Here is a 12,672-nt window from a genome sequence, read left to right as displayed (position 1 = left end):
CACCAAAGATGAATTTAAACAATGTTTTGAAAAATGGAATGAAAGATTCGACAAGCGTATCATTGCAAGTGGGGAATACTTTGAAGGAGTTTGAAGGTCTGCGCTTAAAATGTGAACAAGTAAGTTCAAAGAAAAATAAGTCCGGTTACTTTTGGGTACCCCCTCGTACTTTAATTAAACTTATGTCTATAGACAGTCTATAGACTATGAATAGACAAAAAGAAATATCTATAGGAAGGCGATAGAGTCTATAAGAAGTCTATAGACAGTCTATAGACCATTTTTAGCACCAGAATTAGCGACAGCTTGCTCTTTCTTCTACGCGTTACACAAAAAGAAAGAGACAATTTCCTGTCTCCTTACAACCATAAATTCAGTGATGCATACAAACATCCACACATACAGACATACAACGATCCATTTCCCGTCTCCTTATTTAACAGTTCATTACGATAGACGAGCTTCACCCTCAGCAATTTCATTTTTTCTCTTGCAAAATACGGATACGCTCAGTGTCTTATAGAATATGTCTGTGCAATAGTTTGGAATAAAATTCCTGTTGCTCTCGGGCTTGATTAAAATTTCTCTTAAAAGCTGAAAAACCATTACCTGTGGTTAAATGCCTAAGAATGTCCTCCGTACTGCACTTATATTTTTTGATCCACGATAATGGGTTTTACCATGTGTCGTGAAAAACCGCAATGTTGTGCTTCCTTCTTGCTAACTTTATATCGTTTCCACCATTTGTAAACAGTGCTCAATATCAGTAAATAGTATCTATGTTGCTTGTTTTTAATTACAATATCCTTTCAAATCCAATACTTCTATAGACGACTGCTTGTAACCAAGTCCTACTGAACTACAGACCTGCACATTTGGCGGGGTCCTATGGAGCAGCGTGCGCCAACTTTCGTTAGCTTATTGGCCGTTGAGGGCGCTCGGTTGACCTGTTCGTCTGCTGTCATCATCATCATCGTTTGCCAATTTGATCAAGATATTTATTACATTTCTTTCGTCTTCTTCTGCTATCTTAACATCAACGATAAAAATATCCACAATAACGACTTTTTTTGCTCTGGATGAGTATAAAAAACGTCTTTCTTTTTATCCGCTTTCTTTTCGTCAGCCCCACCGTGCCTAGCATAGATAAATGGATGTTAATGATTACGTGGACAAACGACGAAACTGCCTTGTTTGAAATAAAATGATGGAAGAGGCCATCTTGTTCAACAGGTATAATGTAGCGCCACGCTTCCCGTAGGTGTCTTTTCCTAGCGGCAAAAGGCATGAACTAGAACATGCGCGCTGGAGCAGTGCCAAATGTGCAGGTCTGTAGTTCAGTAGCTCTTGCTTGTAACCATGCAATTTTTTTTTGCCCGTAACTAGCGCCTTACTATAACTCGAACCACTGGGCTGTAGATGCTTCTCTACTTATGTAGGCAATAAAACATTGGCATTGACATTAAAAAAACATTTCGTTGCTCCGATATGTCTAAACTTTCTAACCGTATATGCGCATTTAGCCTCACACTCCAGCATGCATTCGCACTGTCGCATGAAGGGCTAATGTAAATGGTGCCTAAGAAAGGAATTGATGACGGCGGTCTTCGCTTCGCGCGCAGTCTTTACCCTGTGGGACAGAACAGTGCACACATTTGTAGCAAGATGTGACATTTTATTCACAATGACCTCCCTGCTGTCGTTACGTCCAATGCAAAGGCTTAGAACAACACAATCAAAGCTTGGAGCGGGTGCTTTATTTATCACTTTTATAATTATGGCCTCCTTAAAAGGGCCGAATAATTGCTGCACGCTCGCTCCTGGGAGTTACCAATTAACTGGCCAATTAACTGCAAACAGTGGCTGGTGTGTTAAACAAAGGGTGAGCTGTATTCCGCATTTCAAAAGAATGCTGGTGGTTCCGTTAAAAAAATAATAATAATGATACAGAATACAGACATTATGTAGCCGTGTGATTAATGTACATGGACTGTAGTAGGCAAATTTCAATGCTGTCTTTTGATAGTCTATACATGCATGGTCTGTATACATGTATACCATACATGTGTAGTCCATACATGTAGGAATTTATTTCTGCGTACAGTCTATAGAACTGGAGTAGAGAAATTAAAATATATGTAGGAAGAGAATATATATGATCTAGGAAGCCTATACTCAATGCACAGACCATTTTTTTTAGCGGGCGGCACTGCAATCAGCTCTCCATCGTACTCTCCTCTGAGCGGGCGCTTAGGTATCACCTGTGCCCGTTGGCGTTAGAAATGCAGTGAAATACAACATGTGTTGTACGGATACAAAGTAGATGCTGAGGAACGTGGCATACACTCTAAACTCTGATACGCCTATATGGGTATAAAAGTGTAGTGAGCTGTCCTCTAGCGCACTCCGTGTATAAAAGGGAATGTGGTAGAGTACCGTTTATTCCCTTTCTACACCTTTCTGTTTTGAAAGCGGGGCTGCATTTCAGCTCGAGATGTTTTGTTTTCTTATTGCTGAAACCAACTGTAACAAGTGGCACGGTCGTTCTTCTGTCACTTCCAAGTTTTCCACTGACTACTTCCCGTCTCCGCTAGAAGAAGTGCTGCAAAAAAGTTTTTAACCCATACATCTCAGAGGCCTTGGTGTTCGCGTTAAATTAGCCCTACCCGCTGCACTTTACTGCGGAGAGACGTTTTTGGCTAACCGCTCGTGAGTTGTGGGGCAGTCTTTCCGAGGCTTACACGCTGAGAGGCAGCTGGTGTTTCCCTGCTGTCAGCCAACTCTATATTTAGGCCTCTTCGCGGGGGTTGGCGCTAAAAGAAAGAAAGAGGGGAAATAAAAGTGATTAGTGTTATGGCTTGGCCCGGGACACGCCTTTTCCGCTACAGGCGTGCAACGCGCCGTGTGAGACGCTATCGCTCGTTAGCCGGTTAGCCTAATAGTTGAGGCTACGAGTAGCGCCCACGCTCCGGCAGGTGCGTCAGGTTTTACGCATTATACCGTATTAACGCGAGCTTAAGCAACGTCCCTTCTGTACGGCCCTCCCTGGCTTCTGTGCGATCGAATTTCAGAGCCAAAGAGTTGAAACAATTGTTTGTTCGCAGTGAAAACCCTAGCCTAGCGCTGACAGCACACTAAGGCGGCCTGCAGACAGAGGGCAACACCATACCGCATTTGGCATGACGTCGTTCACACTTCCTGCGGGGTGTGCGTTGATTAGCCGCATGCACCTATTGGAGAGACAGGGGGCGGCACATTCGCCATAAAGTAGACAGTACTGGGACTGGAGGCAGCACGAGTAGGAAATTATATTATTTTGTGGCAAGGAGCACCAAACTGGCGACGAAGCGTTGGCTCAACGATCGTTTAAATGCTGTAGTGTATTTGATCACCCCACAGAATTGTGAACACTAATGTACACAACACAAACAGCCCCTCTTTACCAGATTGTGAGTGATTAAAAAAGCGCCGCCGCGGTGGCTCAGTGGCTACGGTGCTCGGCTGCTGACCCGAAAGACGCGGGTTCGATCCCGGCCGCGGCGGCTGGAATTTCTTTGGAGGAGAAATTCTAGAGGCCCGTGTACTGTGCGATGTCAGCGCACGTAAAAGAACCCCAGGTGGTCGAAATTTCCGGAGCCCTTCACTACGGCGTCTCTCATAGCCTCAGTCGCTTTGGGACGTTAAACCCCATAAATCAAACCAAACCAGTGATTAAAAAGAAAAAAAGAAGGAACTTCAAGAAAACTGAGGCGTCAGAGCCAGAGGCAGAATAAACTTTTATTGTAAAAAAAGGAGACCCGAGTGGACTATGGGGGTACTCCAGGACTCCATTAACTTCCGCCGACGCTTTGGCGATGGTGACTAGCGCCTCCTAGAATCCGACGTTGCCGCTGGCCACCAACGCCGCATTGGAAGGCTTTGTGCTGTGTTTGAAAAAATTTCACCTCTTCACCTCTTCTAAGCCTCTTCCTCCCAGTTTCGTTTCATCCTTCGCCTTCCTTTGCTGCTTCTGTCGTACAGTTAGCAAATGTTGCGTCAATAAAACAAGCCACCGCTATTCGCCGCATTCCTTGCACTAAGAGAGACAATAGCCTGCATACTGGCGTGTTGTCGAAAGAGACGGGGCAAAAATAGAGGTAGTATGATCACGTATATGAATAACTGAATAATTACAGCGTTCATGTGCTGCACCATCCATGCGACTATATGTAAAAAGTACCATGTGCTGCCTGATGCCAGTGCACGTTAAAGAAATCCGGGGCGTCAAAATTAATCCCCGGCCTTGTTCTACGGTGCCTCTATCTCACTGCCTCATTTCACTTTGCGCTTCATCCCTTCCTTCGTGGTGAACTTAAGGCGTGCACGGAGAATGTGACATTGTATGTGCTTTCAAGAGTTGAGGTGCGGACTAGTTGGTTGATCATGCTTGATGAACCGCGCAAGGGACGCAGAAGAGCAGAAAGAAGAGGTCAGACATAGCGCTATGTCTGCCCTCTTCTTTCTACGTCCTCGCCCCTTGCGCTGTTCATCAAGCATAACCAACTAACTAGCCCATACTTCAACTCTTGTAAGTTTCATTTCTGGTTCCGCTGGCCCTTTTCAATGTGTGTCCATTGAACCTCACTCATGACTTATGTCATGTCGAGTAATTCATCATGTAAAAACATTCATGTAAAAACTTCATGTAAAAAAAAGAAAGAAAGGAAGGAAGAAAGAAAGGAAGGAAAAAAGAAAGAAAGGAAGAAAGAAAGAAAGGAAGAAAGGAAAAATAGGAAAAAAGAAAGAAAGAAAGGAAGAAGGAAAGAAAGGAAAAGGAAGAAAGAAAGGAGGGAAGAAAGGAGGAAAGAAAGAGAGAAAGAAGGAAAGAAAGCGAGAGAGAAAGAATGGAGGAAAGAAAGGAGGAAAGAAAGAAAGGAAGGAGGAAAGAAAGAAAGAGAGAAGGAAAGAACGAAAGAAAAAAGAAAGAAAGAAAGGAAGGAAGAGAGAAGGAAAGAACGAAAGAAAGAAAGAAAGAAAGAAAGAAAGAAAGAAAGAAAGAAAGAAAGAAAGAAAGAAAGAAAGAAAGAAAGAAAGAAAGAAAGAAAGAAAGAAAGAAAGAAAGAAAGAAAGAAAGAAAGAAAGAAAGAGAAACGCCTCACTTGTAAACGATTTCGGGAACGCCTTAAATCCGCGTTTTTACGGTACTCCCTTTTCGGGGCGCGGCACTGCAGGCCGCTTTCGGGGGTGGAGGCTTCCAGTTCTTGCTGTCGTGCTTAAAAGCAGCGAGAGGAAGTGTTCCTCCCCGGCTATTCGGCGCGTGCCGTTCCGTGCAGAGCGCGAAGCCGGCGGCGTCGACGTGATATGCTTCCGAGAGAGCGTCGTTCGAGCAGCGCGACGGCCGAGCTTTCACCTGAGGCGTCAATTGATTTACGGCGTCCAGCGGCGCGCGGAAGACGTCCGCTGCGCCGCCGCCGGCAGCAGGTTCTACCTCGCTGGCCATGCAGACTCGGCGAGGGAAGGGGTTCGGCTTGTTGCTCGTTGTTTCGGCCGCCGGCCGCACGTGCCGCCAGTTTCATTTCATTCTTTCCTTCCTTGCTTCTTTTTCAATCCGTCCTCAGTTCTCGTTCTCTCGGCTGAGGCCGGCCGTCCGCCGATTGCTTTAAGGCTCCTATTGAGCGGAAAACCCGTCGTCGTCGACAGCAACGACGGCGGTGATGTGAGCACAGAAGTAGCCTGGGAGCCCCACCTAGGTGGCAGGTGGGCCATTGAAGCCATGTGACCTTGTGACGTCATCACAATCTGCCTACCGGATTGTGAACGAACTGCCCACTGTGGGAGGTAGCAATGAATTATTGGTCGCGAGAGATTGCTCGGGAAGAGCAACCTTGCTCTCTTAAAGGTGGCTGCGCTTGAAATAGCCACCTTCAGGGGCAGTGGCGCATCGCTTAAGCGCAGCACCACTGCGCCAGCCGTTCTGTGAGGGCTCCCAGAGATGCATGTATGTTGAGTAGAGAATGACCAATTCCGCATATATGGGCACTAGCCCATCAACACTTTTGCGCCACACCCTTAAGACCGAACATAAGTACCCCGTCCAGGTTTTTGAAGCTTGACAAAGCGTGTCTGTGGCCGCTGTGTTGTCAAATATATGAAATTATTAATTCAGATGAAGCCCCAAATACGTGTGGGATTCGTAACGACGACCTTTCAGCCCCCAAACAGTGCATTCCGAGGACCTCCAGACGGCCAATACGTCCGAACTGTTTGTCGCAAGGGGTTACGGGTGCTGTCAAACGACTCATCATGTTGTGGTGCACACGTTTATAAAATTTATTAACTGATATAATGAGGAAATATTCGGGATATAGCAAAGGTGCCTGTAAATCGCAATAGTAGTGCAAAATTCGTGAGGCAGATGGCGCTGCTTGTGTTCTAGCAGGGTTGTTTCCGAAGGAGAAACATCCGCGGATGTTTGGATTTGGTCTTCTCCCCATTTTCTGAGCACACCAATGTTAACACTTGAAGCTCCCGTATCTAACGCTGTTAAGTCGAACACCGAGGCCGTGTTTTTTGTCCAAATTTCAACTTTACGGTTCGTTTCTTTTTCATTCAGGCAGATGTACAGCATTTGTCAAAAGTATCCAGCCCAAGGGGTCTGCTTCTGAGCCCTGCAGTGCGGCTACTCTTGCATATTCAAGGACCCTAATCTCACTAAGCGCCGCCGCGGTTGCTCAGTGGTTATGGTGCTCGGCTGACCCAAAAGACGCGGGTTCGACCCCGGCCGTGGCGGCTGAATTTCTTTGGAAGAACTAACTAACTAACTAAGAACTAACTAAAATCTACTGATTAACGCTTCTTATAACCTTACACTTACTGCTACAATAGTATAATATCACGCCAAGCACTTCGAGGCTTTCCACTCCTTGTACATTTTGTGATTACTATAGTACTTGTATACTATAATGGTGCTATGAAGGCGAAATTCTAGAGGCCCGTGTACTGTGCGATGTCAGTGCACGTTAAAGAAGCCCAGGTGGTTGAAATTTCCGGAGCCCTTCGCTACGGCGTCTCTCATAGCCTCAGCCGCTTTGGGACTTTAAACCCCATAAACCAACCCACCAACCAACCAACCTAATCTCACTAAGCAAGGTGGAATTTGAATCCTCAACCCTCCCAAGCTCACGACTCTCAAATGTGCTAAAGAACATCGCTACACGGCTCAGAAGCAAACCCTTTGGGCTGTATATTTTTGAAAAAAAAAAAACTGTACTTGAAAAAAAAACTGTACTGTAGGCTAGGCACACTGGTATCTGGAAGTCAATCGCATGTACAGTAGTTAATTCGCAGCTATATTATCCATGTATTCTGTAAGTCTGATAGCAAGCGTTATTAGCTGGCACTTCTCTGCAATCTCCACTGCGTCGAAATACACAGTCGCCGCCATTCGCGGGACCTTGACCCAGCTGCTCAAGCGCAAGAGTGGGCGAAGCTTGGAGCACTGCCCAAGGCACAACCCGAGACGATCGAGCAGCGATGTCCACGCTTCGTCGTCGTGTAATTCCGCGAAGGGAGACTGTCGCGAAGCCCGACCTGTAGTTGGCGGTAGAAGCGACGGGTTATTATGCAGACAAAGTGAGTGAAATGCCAGACATCGGTTGTACCCTGAAAACACGCCTGGTCTGTCGTGTCAAGTTAGTCGCATGACTCAGCATCATGACGGTGTACGAGCGATTTTCATGATATGGGGGTGGGAGGCTCCGTTCAAGTGCTTGTTTATTTTTTCTGACTTTTTTGTTCTTTGCTTTGCTGCAACTCTCGTGCCGTTCTGATGTTTTCTTACTTATGTTTGCCTGCCATGTTTCCGTGTTTGCCTTAATCGCGCTATTTTATTCATTGTTCCCCCGTTTGGTGAGCACATCATCCTTTATTGTAGTGCTTTATTTTGTGCCGCGTATTTTTTTTTTTGCTTTTCCTGTTGTTATTTCCGCGTCGTTTCTTCTTCTCCACTAATCTGTTGATATATTGTGTATCACGACTGTATGTTTCCCTTTTGTTCCTTTGGTTATTAATGCACTGTATAGATTTATTTCTTTTTTATCATGACCGTATGTTCCCTTTTTTCCCTTTGGTTATTAATGCAATGTATTATATTTTTCGCCCCCCTTACACAATGCCCAATGGGCCTGTAAGATACTTCAAATAAATAAATAAATAAATAAATAAATAAATAAATAAATAAATAAATAAATAAATAAATAAATAAATAAATAAATAAATAAATAAATAAATAAATAAATAAATAAATAAGTTGATCCAACATATCGGCTCTACGGAGCGCTGATTTTGGGTTGAACCTTGTGCACTTCCTTTAAAACTTCACGATAAACTCAGGATTGAAGTTCGTCGATAGTGGCGACCTCCTGTGAGCCAAGCAATCAATTTTTCCTTTTTTACTGTTTAATGCAATAAATGAAACAAAGAAAAAATCGCTGTCTGGCGTTTGAAACCATGTGGAGGCGAAGGGATGCTCTAGACACGCAGCGCTCTTTGGGTGGAATTTCATATCGATTAAATTGCAGACGAAGAATTCTGTATAACCATCAGGTGGTAAAACTAGAAGCTCAATTTTTCGCATTAAGCATTACAGGCAAACGATATCCACCGATTGTCATGCTTCTTGTGCAGAAAACAAACTAGAACTGTTTGTCGTTCAGTTCCCTTGCGTTCTAACTCGTAAAGCTGCGCCCTTTTGCCTTTGTTTTTGTTATTACCCCCACCGGCTACCTGAAATATGGATATAAATTTCCAATCGTGTGTAGCAGCGGAACGCGAGACCGACTGCGTCGCGTTTTCTGGCCCGCTTGTTCTGTAGAGCGATTAGACACGCCTTGTTCACACTTTGTTGGTAAGCAGTGGAGAGAAGGGACCTGATGAATATAAGTTCACTATAATACAATTTTATTCGTCCGGTTCTGTTCGATTCTTACCATCAGCTCATGTGACTGACTGATTCCAGGGACAGCTAGCAAAGGTATGAGAGTTCGAGGTGTTAAGCGGCCGCTCAATACAGAGCAGTTAAGAGGGAGCGAAAAACAAGCACAGTTTCCATTGAACGCTGGGCGGTTCCCGGTACTCTGTTCTATTCACATGGACCAGTACGAAACTTAAGCGGGAGGAGCAGGAACGAGGCATCCACATCTCCATAACTTGTTCCTCCTTAACGAGACAGAGTATTGTTATGCCTTTCGTCAAACTTCAAGCACCATGGACCAGGCAGTAGCAGAATAATCAGAATAATGAGTTGGGCTAGCTGGTGCAACTTGCTGCTATCGCATGGGGGTAGGCGGCGCAATAATATCGAAACGTTTCTAACGTTTTGGGTGTCGCCGGTGCAGTAACATGTTCTCGTCAATAAATAAATAATTAGAGAGTTCATCAACCTTCAGTGATCATCTTATTGCACTGGCGCCACCGTACTTACAAAAAGTTTGCAGCTATACAGACTGTCTATAGACTTTTTTATTAAAGCCTATAACTTTCGTTTTACAAATCTTATAGACTAGTATATAGACAATAAAAAGGCTGTAGAGATTCTACAGACAGTCTATAGATTCATGGCCATACACTTTTAGTAAAGTGTTATCTATGGACAGTCTAGACTGTGAGTATAGAACAGTGAATATCTATAAGAAAGTAATAATGCCTACAAGAAGTCTACGTATAGTCCGTAGACCATTTTTATAAGGGCACGGAACTAAATACCTGTGATCAGCGCACCAGAGTAGAATTTTGAGCAGAAAGGCACCGCACAGATACCGCAGATTTCATTCTGAATTCCACTAAAACACGAACACGAAACGCAGCAGTGAAAGAAACTGATAAGCCCTATAAGAACAGCTGATATTGTTGACCTATTTTTACAATTGTCGGTAAGTCTCGCGTTGCACAGGCAGGTAGCTGTGGTGGAGGCAGTAGTAAAGTACTTTATTTCAGAGCAGAAAGGAATTCGTAGGCTTTTTACACTACTGGCAATCCTGAGACCTCTTCTCAGTTCCTTCTGCTTTCCGCTCCCATCGAAATGCTGTATCCGCGAATAAATTGCTCAACATACCGAAATACAGTGGTCAGAAAAGATTGAAGCTGGGCACAAAGAAAGATAATTGACGCAAACGTGGAACCAAAAACAAGAAATTTCACCAGGCGAAAAGCATCAGTGAACTAAGCAGACGACCGTCTCAGAATGCCCTGAGAAACTACACCGTTCATAAGGAATTAGATTCCGCGCGTATGTGCGAGATTGAAGTAAGAAGATAGAATGAAAAGAACTGCTAAAATAGCTTGGCAGTGCAAAAACAAGCTGCTAGGCTCCATCTTCGGTGTGTTAAACACACGCACACACACACACACGCTCACACACACACGCTCACACGCGCACGCACGCACGCACACGCACGCACGCACACAGGCACACACGCGCACGCACGCACGCACACACACACGCGCACACACATACACGCACGCACGCGCACACACGCACGCACACTCACACACGCACACACACAAGCACACGCACACACACAAGCACACACACAAGCACACACACACGCACACACACACACACACACACACACACGCACACACACACACACACACCATCGCACATTCCAAAGTGTATCATAGATGCAAGCAAGGTTCTAAAACCTGGCACCTTTGCTCACGCGTTGTCAAGGCAGCGATTGCAACTGATCGAGCCACACACCCTGTCTCTGCTACGCATGACGGCCGCTACAGCTAAGTATAAATAATGGCTCTACAAAATGAGCATGGCCCGCCGCCATCCCGATCCGTATTGCCGGAGGCTTCTGGCTCCAGAAACATTTATTAAGCGCCCCCGGCAGTGAGCGCCGGTTTCATACTTCGGCCTCGAAAGATAGTCTCGAAGCGCAATTAAATGCCGTCTCTAATGGGCTCCGAAGGCCTGTCTCTTTCTTTAATTATCTTCTCTCTGCAGCGCACTGCTCCCTCTCTTTTTATTTGTGTTTCCACTGTACTTTTGCGCCAATCGTATACGTGCTGACTGGTATAAACCTCTTTCTGATAGAAGCAAAAGGAAGCATACGTCCAACGGCACGTGGCATAGCTCGAAGGAAAAGCAATAGGCAGCTCATTATTGCAAGGCTTCCGAGGAAAGTCACTCTGAAATCGTGAGACATGCACGCGTTTGCTCATTTTTATTTGGAGAGAAGTTTAATAGGAAACACTATAGAGTGGTAGCACAAGCCAAAGGCAGGCTAAATATAAAGCAGACTACGTCTCCCACCGCCAGGGGAACTATTTGATTTTTACTTTCAACATTCTTGAAGAAGTGAACAAAATAGAAAAAAAGGGGGGGGAGAGAGAGAGGTCCACTTGTACCCGCTGTATTAAGCTGGAACTCAACCCTGTACGAAGCTGGATTCATTTTCTTTTTATTTTACAGAGTTCAGAAGTTCAATGGCAAGGAATCTTCAGAAATTAAGAATCAAAGAACCAAGCCAAGCACGCGGCACATTAATAATTGCGTCGTGGTTTAAACAGCTCTTGTGAGCCATTGGAAAGACAGTGAAAGCATGGTTAGGCAGAATTAAAGTTAGAGAAAGGTTCCTTGAGAATTTTCTATTTGCTTCAGCGGTCATTTTCGATGGCACGTTATGGCCGTTGTATATTTTCATGTTCGCTGTATTGTAGCAAGCGTCTTTTGAAATTAAGAGGTGTTGCCTGTGGCTCCGGAGCAGTACGCCTAAAGAGCAGTACCTAAGAGCAGTACACCTAAACAAGGATGTCCTTGTTTGTGGCTCTGAGAAGGAAGCTTTGCGGGATAACGGAATGATGAACACTCTCGTGACCAAGCCTGTCACCCCCAGGAATGGAGAGGTCCTGTAATTCTTTTGCTAGAGCTACACTCCAAACACAAGTACGCCTATATGGGGTAAAAAGAGAGTGAACTATCATCTGGACCGCTCCCTTTTAGCACTCTCGCTTTTATAAAAAAGAACGCGCTAGAGAGCAGCTTACTCATTTTTTACTTTCCTTCTCTTTAGAATGTATACAGTGATGCTCCATTCGGGATAATTTACTCTTTCTCAGGGAATTTTTGGTCTAGGATTGGGTATAAAGGGAAAAAGGAATTGCCATGAGTACTCAGGGAGTTTTACAGTTAGCAGGAATTGAGTGGAATTTTTTTCAGCTCAGGATATTTTCGGCTACAAAGAAATGGTCACGGTCGGGGCAAGGTGCAAAGCGGGCTATAAGCACAGAAAAGAGAGAGAATAGTGCAATAGTCGTTAGTAAGGAAAACCTGCTCTTATAGCCTTATTTTCCCTTATTTAATACGGCGCGAAGGAGACTATATAAGCACGAGGTTTGTGTTAAGTGTACCCAACATTAAACCAAAGAAAACAAAAATAAATAAGGCGTTTTTATCTCGCGCCTCCTCTCGGGCATGTTCAAGCTCGTCTCTGCACTGGGCGCCTGTACAGCGATGCCTCCGGGGAGGCGTCTGTCACGGCGCGGCTGCATGGTGGTATGTGATGCGCAGTTCCGGTCGCCTTGCCACCGCAGGCTTTCGCTGGGCGGGTTATGCGACATTCCATACTCAATCTTTCTGCCAGCTCCCGAAGTTAGGATGTCGACCTGTAAGACAGATCAAACAAT

This window comes from Amblyomma mixtum, chromosome 8, assembly GCF_055824585.1.
Source record: "Amblyomma mixtum isolate Tamu chromosome 8, ASM5582458v1, whole genome shotgun sequence".
Lineage (NCBI taxonomy): Eukaryota > Metazoa > Arthropoda > Arachnida > Ixodida > Ixodidae > Amblyomma > Amblyomma mixtum.
Note: the sequence above shows the minus strand (reverse complement) of the source record.